Source organism: Dreissena polymorpha, chromosome 5 (assembly GCF_020536995.1).
Source record: "Dreissena polymorpha isolate Duluth1 chromosome 5, UMN_Dpol_1.0, whole genome shotgun sequence".
NCBI lineage: Eukaryota > Metazoa > Mollusca > Bivalvia > Myida > Dreissenidae > Dreissena > Dreissena polymorpha.
Genome location: NC_068359.1, coordinates 60,401,462 through 60,408,840, shown reverse-complemented (window position 1 = coordinate 60,408,840; position 7,379 = coordinate 60,401,462).

Sequence of the window (7,379 nt, the reverse complement as noted above, 5' to 3'; positions counted from 1 at the left end):
ATTTTTTTTTCAAATTTATAATCTTTTATGTCAATATTCTGTAAAATGGCCCATATATTGTCAAAAAGCAATGTTGTGGCTGCTTTTGTTGAAAGAGAATTGTGTTTCGTATTCCGTGGCGCGTTTTATGACATCGGCTTTTGGGCGGGAATAAAACTCGGGTACATTCTAAATTGGCCGGGTATGTGTAAGCATACTTTCCGTACCCGCGGTACATTAAGGTAGTACCCGAGCCGACAATTACCAATCGTGCGCCAATGATCTGGTTAGTAATGTACTGGCGGGTCAATATTCCTGTGTACTAATATTGCAGTTGGATTATGCTACACAATTTTTTCCAGGCAACATTGTATAATAACTGTTATCATTTTAGTTGAATACTTACATATGTTCTTTTTGATTTCACGAACATACACGTATTGAAACACGAATGAAGTACCATGAATGTTTAACGACATGTAATGAAAAACAGAATAATAACTAATGTTATGTAAAAACGTGTATTTGTTAATCCATTTATGCCTAGCGACTAAAAAAAAAGACCTTTCCAAACAGCGTAGACCCAGATGAGACGCCGCATGACGCAGCGTCTCATTAGGGTCTGCGCTGTTTGCTTAAAGGAATAAATATACAAGACATCCCTAATTTTGGAAATAAATTGATCAAATTTAGAAGGATGGGAGACTCCACTAGGCATAAATGGGTTAATTCAACACGTCTCGTTTTAAATTACAGAAACACTTGTATGCTTTCAAAAGTATCTATAAAGCTCAATAAGTCATGTTTACTGTTTATAAAGAATATTTACAGCTTGGTACGATTTCAAAGCGAAATATAACATACTATTTCAAATCAATCGATGTTTCACCTGATTCATTGTTTAACTTCTTTTATATGAGTCGCGTTCTGAGAAAACTGGGCTTAATGCATGTGCGTAAAGTGTTGTCCCAGATAAGGCTGTGCAGTCCGCACAGGTTAATCAGGGACGACACTTTTTGCCTTAACAAGATTTTCGGTAAGAAGGGACTTCCTTTTAACGAAAAATATCATAAAAACGGAAAGTACCGTGCCTGATTAGCCTGTGCGGACTGCACATGCTAATCTGGGACGAAACTTTACGCACAAGCATTAAGCACAGTTTTCTCAGAACAAGACACATATATTTATAACAATGACATAAGAAAGTATATAATTGTGGCCAAAGAACGCAATATTGGTTGCCAAACTAAAAGTTCATAGCGCAATAAAAGTCTTTAGCAATAAATATGTTATCATGTTTGTGATTTGTTGATTTTAACCAACTAAGACAGTAGCTATCGCGATTTATTTCCTACGCACCAGACCGTTGTTGTTTATCCTATGAGTATCAATAACTCTTAAAATATTTCTTAAATGAGTCGTGTACTGAGGAAACTGGGCATGATGCATGTGCGTAAAGTGTCGTCCCAGATTAGCCTGTGAAGTCCGGATATGCTAATCAGTGACGACACTTTCCGCCTGAATTGAATTTTTGTTAAAATATACTTCATTTAATCGAAAAATATCATAAAACGGAATGTGTCGTCCCTGATTAGCCTGTTCGGACTGCACAGGCTAATCTGGGACGACACTTTAACCTCAAGCATTAAACCCAGTTTTTTTCAGAACTCGGCTCAAATGAACAAGGAAAAAAAAGTTAAGAAAGGAAAGTATTTTATTTGATGTATTTCTTTACCTTTTGTTTACAGGACTTAATTTATCATTGTTTTGCACATAAAAGGGATATAAGTCATATTAAAGACACTCTTGATGGTATTCTTTTCTCGACCTGTATCGACCTATAAGTATTCAGGGAGAGCAAAGAGCTTCATTAACCCATTTACGCCTAGTGGACTCTCCCATCCTTCTAAATTGGATCAATGTATTTCCAAATTTAGGGATGTCTAGTATATTTATTTCTATATTAACAATATCTCTTACAGAAATTTTCCTTTAAGCAAACAGCGCAGACGCTGATGAGACGCCGCATCATGCGGCGTCTCATCCGGGTCTACGCTGTTTGCAAAGGCCTTTTTTCTAGACCCTAGGCATGAATGGGTTAAGTTATCACTGCTTTGTTCAGAGAGAGATTGGATATTGCATCGGAAATGTTTCTTGAAGGTGGATTACACTCATCTAAAAAGTACCCAGAAAAAGTCGTGAAGTTTGAGAAGTGTCGAGTGCTTTTATACACATCATATAACATACCTTTGTTTATTTATTCAGCTTCAAAAGCTCTTTAAAAAGTGTCGAGTGCTTTTATACACATCATATAACATACCTTTGCTTATTTATTCAGCTTCAAGAGCTCATTAAAAAGTGTCGAGTGCTTTTATACACATCATATAACATACCTTTGTTTATTTATTCAGCTTCAAAAGCTCTTTAAAAAGGCATGGTTATAACGACTCATACGTGATAAATATTTTTGATAAATTGAATTGTTAAGCTGACGCAATGTTCGTAAAGACAAGTTGCGAAACTGTCATAGTCTTGATACAATTCATACGTATCAGATCGACGTTAATGTAGTTATAAAATATATTGAATTTATGACTCATATGATATTTAATAGATGTGTTTTAATTAACACTGGCTTTTGGCACACGCCTATATTTAACTCATTAGTATTATTTTTATTGAATAATTGCGATCATACAAAGTAATAATATTTTTCAGCTAGCTGAATCATTTTAATAAATGTTTATCAGTGAACTGAATATATTGTATATAATATTGGAGTTAATCAAACATTATGAGCCGTGCTCTGTGAAAATGGGGTTAAATGCATGCGCGTAAAATGTCGTCCCCGATTAACATGTGCAGTCCGCACGGGCTAATCAGGGACGACCCTTTCCGCTTTAATGAAATTTTCTGTGTAAAAAAAGTCTCTTCTTAGCAAAAACCCAGTTTCGGCGAAATGTGTCGTCAATGATAAGCCTGTGCGGACTGCACAGGCTAAACTGGGTCGACACTTTACGTAAGTGGATTAAACCCACTTTTCACAGTGCACGGCCCATTTGTTTGGAACAAAATCATTGAAATACATGTATACATATACTTAAATACAGTTGTAATTTTATGTCAGGAGCTGCACTTGTAAAGATTGATAAGAGTTTTGCTTGAAATTATAATTATGTATTTTGGATATATTTTGTAAAAAATAGGTTTCTGCAAGCTTAGTGTTTATGCCGTGTGAGTACTAAACTAATTCAACGCCGTTTATCTTTTAAATGATGTTTTATGTTAATAAGTCCAAACGCGGAATTGAACCCATTTGTGCCTAGCGTCTTGAAAAAAGGCCTTCGCAAACAGCGTAACCCATATGAGACGCCGCATGATGCGGCGTCTCATCTGGGTGTGCGCTGTTTGCTTAAAATAATTTTGGTAAGAAATATTCTAAATATAGAAATAAATATACTAAACATCCCTTATTTTGGAAATAAATTGCTCCAATTTAAAAGGATGGGAGAGTGAAAAAAATCTGTATATGACACATGCTGAGAGATGTATGATCGAAAACTTGTATTTAGGGAACAAAAAATATTCATTCTGCTCAGTACTTTCTATGAAACACACGCATATACATACTACTTAACTATTAATTTGAACAAGAAAAAAACAACTCTAAAATATCGTATATCGTTGCCTTTGGCATAAAACCATTTCCGAATAATGAACCAATTATTACAGCCAACAGCGTGAAATGATTGAAACTGAGATAATGACGCTAACCCATTTGTGTCATATGCAATCTCGAAATCCCATCCAAAGTTGCTACCCATGGTGAAATTTATGAATAGTGCGGTAGGGCGTGAAGAAGATTATATATGTGGAGCAGCGTCACAGTTGCTCAAAATGGTGTGACAATATTGTTGAACACTGTACATATAGTGTAGTCTGTTCCACTGTCGACTTTGATGGTTAAAAATACTGTATATATAGTGTGGTATATTCAACTGTCGACGTTAAAGTTTAAAAACACTGCACATATAGTGTGGTCTGGTCAACCGTCGACTTTGCAATTTAAAAACACTGCGCACATAGTGTGGTCTATTCCACTGACGACGTTGCAGTTTAAAAACACTGCACATATAGTGTAGTCTGTTCCACTGTCGACGTTGCAGTTAATCCACTGTCGACTTTGCAGTTTAAATACACTGCACATATATTGTAGTCTGTTCAACTGTCGACTTTGCAGTTAAAAACACTGTACATAAAGTGTAGTTTGTTGAACCGTCGACATTGAAGTTTAAAAACACTGCAAATTCAGTGTAGTCTGTTCCACTGTCGACGCTGCAATTTTAGAACACTGCATATATAGTGTAGTATGTTCCAATGTCGAAGTTGCAGTTTAAAAACACTGAACATAAAGTGTGGTCTGTTCCACTGACGACGTTGCACTGAACATAAAGTTTGGTCGGTTCAACAGTCGACATTGAAGTTTAAAAACACTGCACATATAGTGTAGTCTGTTCCACTGCATTGCAGTTTAAAAACACTGAACATAAAGTTTGGTCTGTTCAACAGTCGACAGTGAAGTTTAAAAACCCTGCACATATAGTGTAGTCTGTTCCACTGCATTGCAGTTTAAAAACACTGAACATAAAGTTTGGTCTGTTCAACAGTCGACAGTGAAGTTTAAAAACCCTGCACATATAGTGTAGTCTGTTCCACTGCATTGCAGTTTAAAAACACTGAACATAAAGTTTGGTCTGTTCAACAGTCGACAGTGAAGTTTAAAAACCCTGCACATATAGTGTAGTCTGTTCCACTGCATTGCAGTTTAAAAACACTGAACATAAAGTTTGGTCTGTTCAACAGTCGACAGTGAAGTTTAAAAACCCTGCACATATAGTGTAGTCTGTTCCACTGCATTGCAGTTTAAAAACACTGAACATAAAGTTTGGTCTGTTCAACAGTCGACAGTGAAGTTTAAAAACCCTGCACATATAGTGTAGTCTGTTCCACTGCATTGCAGTTTAAAAACACTGAACATCAAGTTTGGTCTGTTCAACAGTCGACAGTGAAGTTTAAAAACCCTGCACATATAGTGTAGTCTGTTCCACTGCATTGCAGTTTAAAAACCCTGCACATATAGTGTAGTCTGTTCCACTGCATTGCAGTTTAAAAACCCTGCACATATAGTGTAGTCTGTTCCACTGCATTGCAGTTTAAAAACCCTGCACACATCGTGTGATCTGTGCAAGTGTCCGCGTTGAAGTTTTAAATACTGCACACATTGTGTGGTCTGTTTAAATGTCGACTTTGAAATTTTTAAACACTGCACAAATAGTGTGGTCTGGTCAACTGTCGACGTTGAAGTTTTAAAACACTGTACATATAGTGTGGTCTGTTGAACTGTAGATTTATACGTCTAAGAACGATGCACATGAACTTAAGTTGTTTTCAATTGTCAAAGCAGGCGTCTGAAAACAAAGTTCATATAAGTGTAATATGCTAAACTGTCTGATTTAATACGATAACCTTGCTCGAACTTATCAAAGCTCATAACATAAGTTGATGTTTTTGTCACCACAACCTGTTTAAGCATTCATATTTTAAAGGATTGCATGTCTTTAAAGATAAATTACTGTTGAAATAAATAAAAAAGCATACTCTGAACCCAAAAGAGCCTGAACTTTGATATTTGGTATATAACAGTTTTTGCACAGTTTATTCAAAACATGCCTATTATATAAAAAAGGAAACAACTAGAGAATAGCATGGTTTATCTAGACATCATCATAATAATAACGTTTCTTCTCTCAAAGCACGTGTAAAATATAACTCATGAAAGCGACCAAACTGTTACCCCATCTGCTTATTCTTCCCAAAAAACTTGACCCAACTTTGAATTTGCGCAAAATAAGACCCTAATTAAATTAATGTTATACGTAAAATCTTTTATTGCCGAGCTGTTTGATGTTCTGAGCAACCAAAATTGACATTAATTTTCCGTGATTTATTGGAAACGGCGTTATAGAAGATAGTGATATAATGTGACTTCAAAGGCACCGCCCTATTAAGAGATTCCTTAGCAAACGTTTATCAGTTACAGAAGCGAGATTTATGTTGACGCGTAAATTATTAAACTCAGACTCGACGTGTTTACTAGTATTAACAATTGTGTTTGATATTTATCATAGGGGAGCATTTATCTACTGTCAATTAACATACGGTACACGCCAGTTCATAATTTGCGATTTAGATATAATTCAAGCGTCTGTAGAACCGTGTTGCGTGCTTTTTGCAAGAAATTGTTATATCCGAAAATCAAAGTACTGACAGTACTGGTGTGACGATGCTTTTGAGAGGATGGATATAAAAGCATCAAGTTAAGTTTATCTACATCGCCACAATTACCACAATTGCGTATATTGGTACGAAAAAAAATTGGTACAAAAATTTTGAGAAAAAAGTTTGGGTACGAAAACAAATTTGGGTACGAAAACAATTGGGAACAAACAAATTGGGAACGAAAAAAAAAAGGGGTACGAAAAAAAATTTGGGGATGAAAAAAAAATTGGTAAAAAAAATTCGGGTACGAAAAAAAATTGGGTACGAAAAAATTTAGGTACGGAAAAAATTGGGGGAACGGGAAAGTAGTACCTGTGGGGAACTTGACCCACAATCGCACATTTTCGGCCCTTTCCGTTAAACATCACATAAGTTCCTCGAAGGCAAAAGTATGAATACACATTTCGGAAGCGGTAATGCGGTCCTACCTACGCGCGTCAAAATGTAAGCGAAATATGTACACAAGTCTGTCAGGAATGTTTGAATTAACGAAGAAAATCGTGTATCGATGTAAGTTTTTTTAAGAAATGTGCAGAAAATATATTAAACAAGAGCTGTGTTTGTGAAACACAATGCCCCCTGCTGCGCAGCTTTGAAGCCATATATTTTACCGTTGACATTGAAGGATGACCTTGACCTTTCACCACTCAATATGTGCAGCTCCATGAGATAAGCATGCATGCGAATATGGAGTTGCTATCTTCAATATTGCAAAAGTTGACCTTTGACCTTGACCTTGAAGGATGACCTTGACCTTTCACCAATCAATATGCCCAGCTTCATGAGATACGCATGTACACTAAATATCGAGTTGCTTTCTTTAATATTGCAAATTGGACCTTTGACCTTGACCTTGAAGGATGTCCTTGACCTTTCACCACTCAAAATGTGCGCTCCATGTGATACGCATGCATGCCAAATATGGAGTTGCTATCTACAATATTGCAAAATTTGACTTTGGCCTTGAAGGATCTAGACCTTTCACCGCTCAAAATGTGCAGCTCCATGAGATATGCATGAATGCCAAATATCAAGTTGCTATCTTCAATATTGCAAAATTT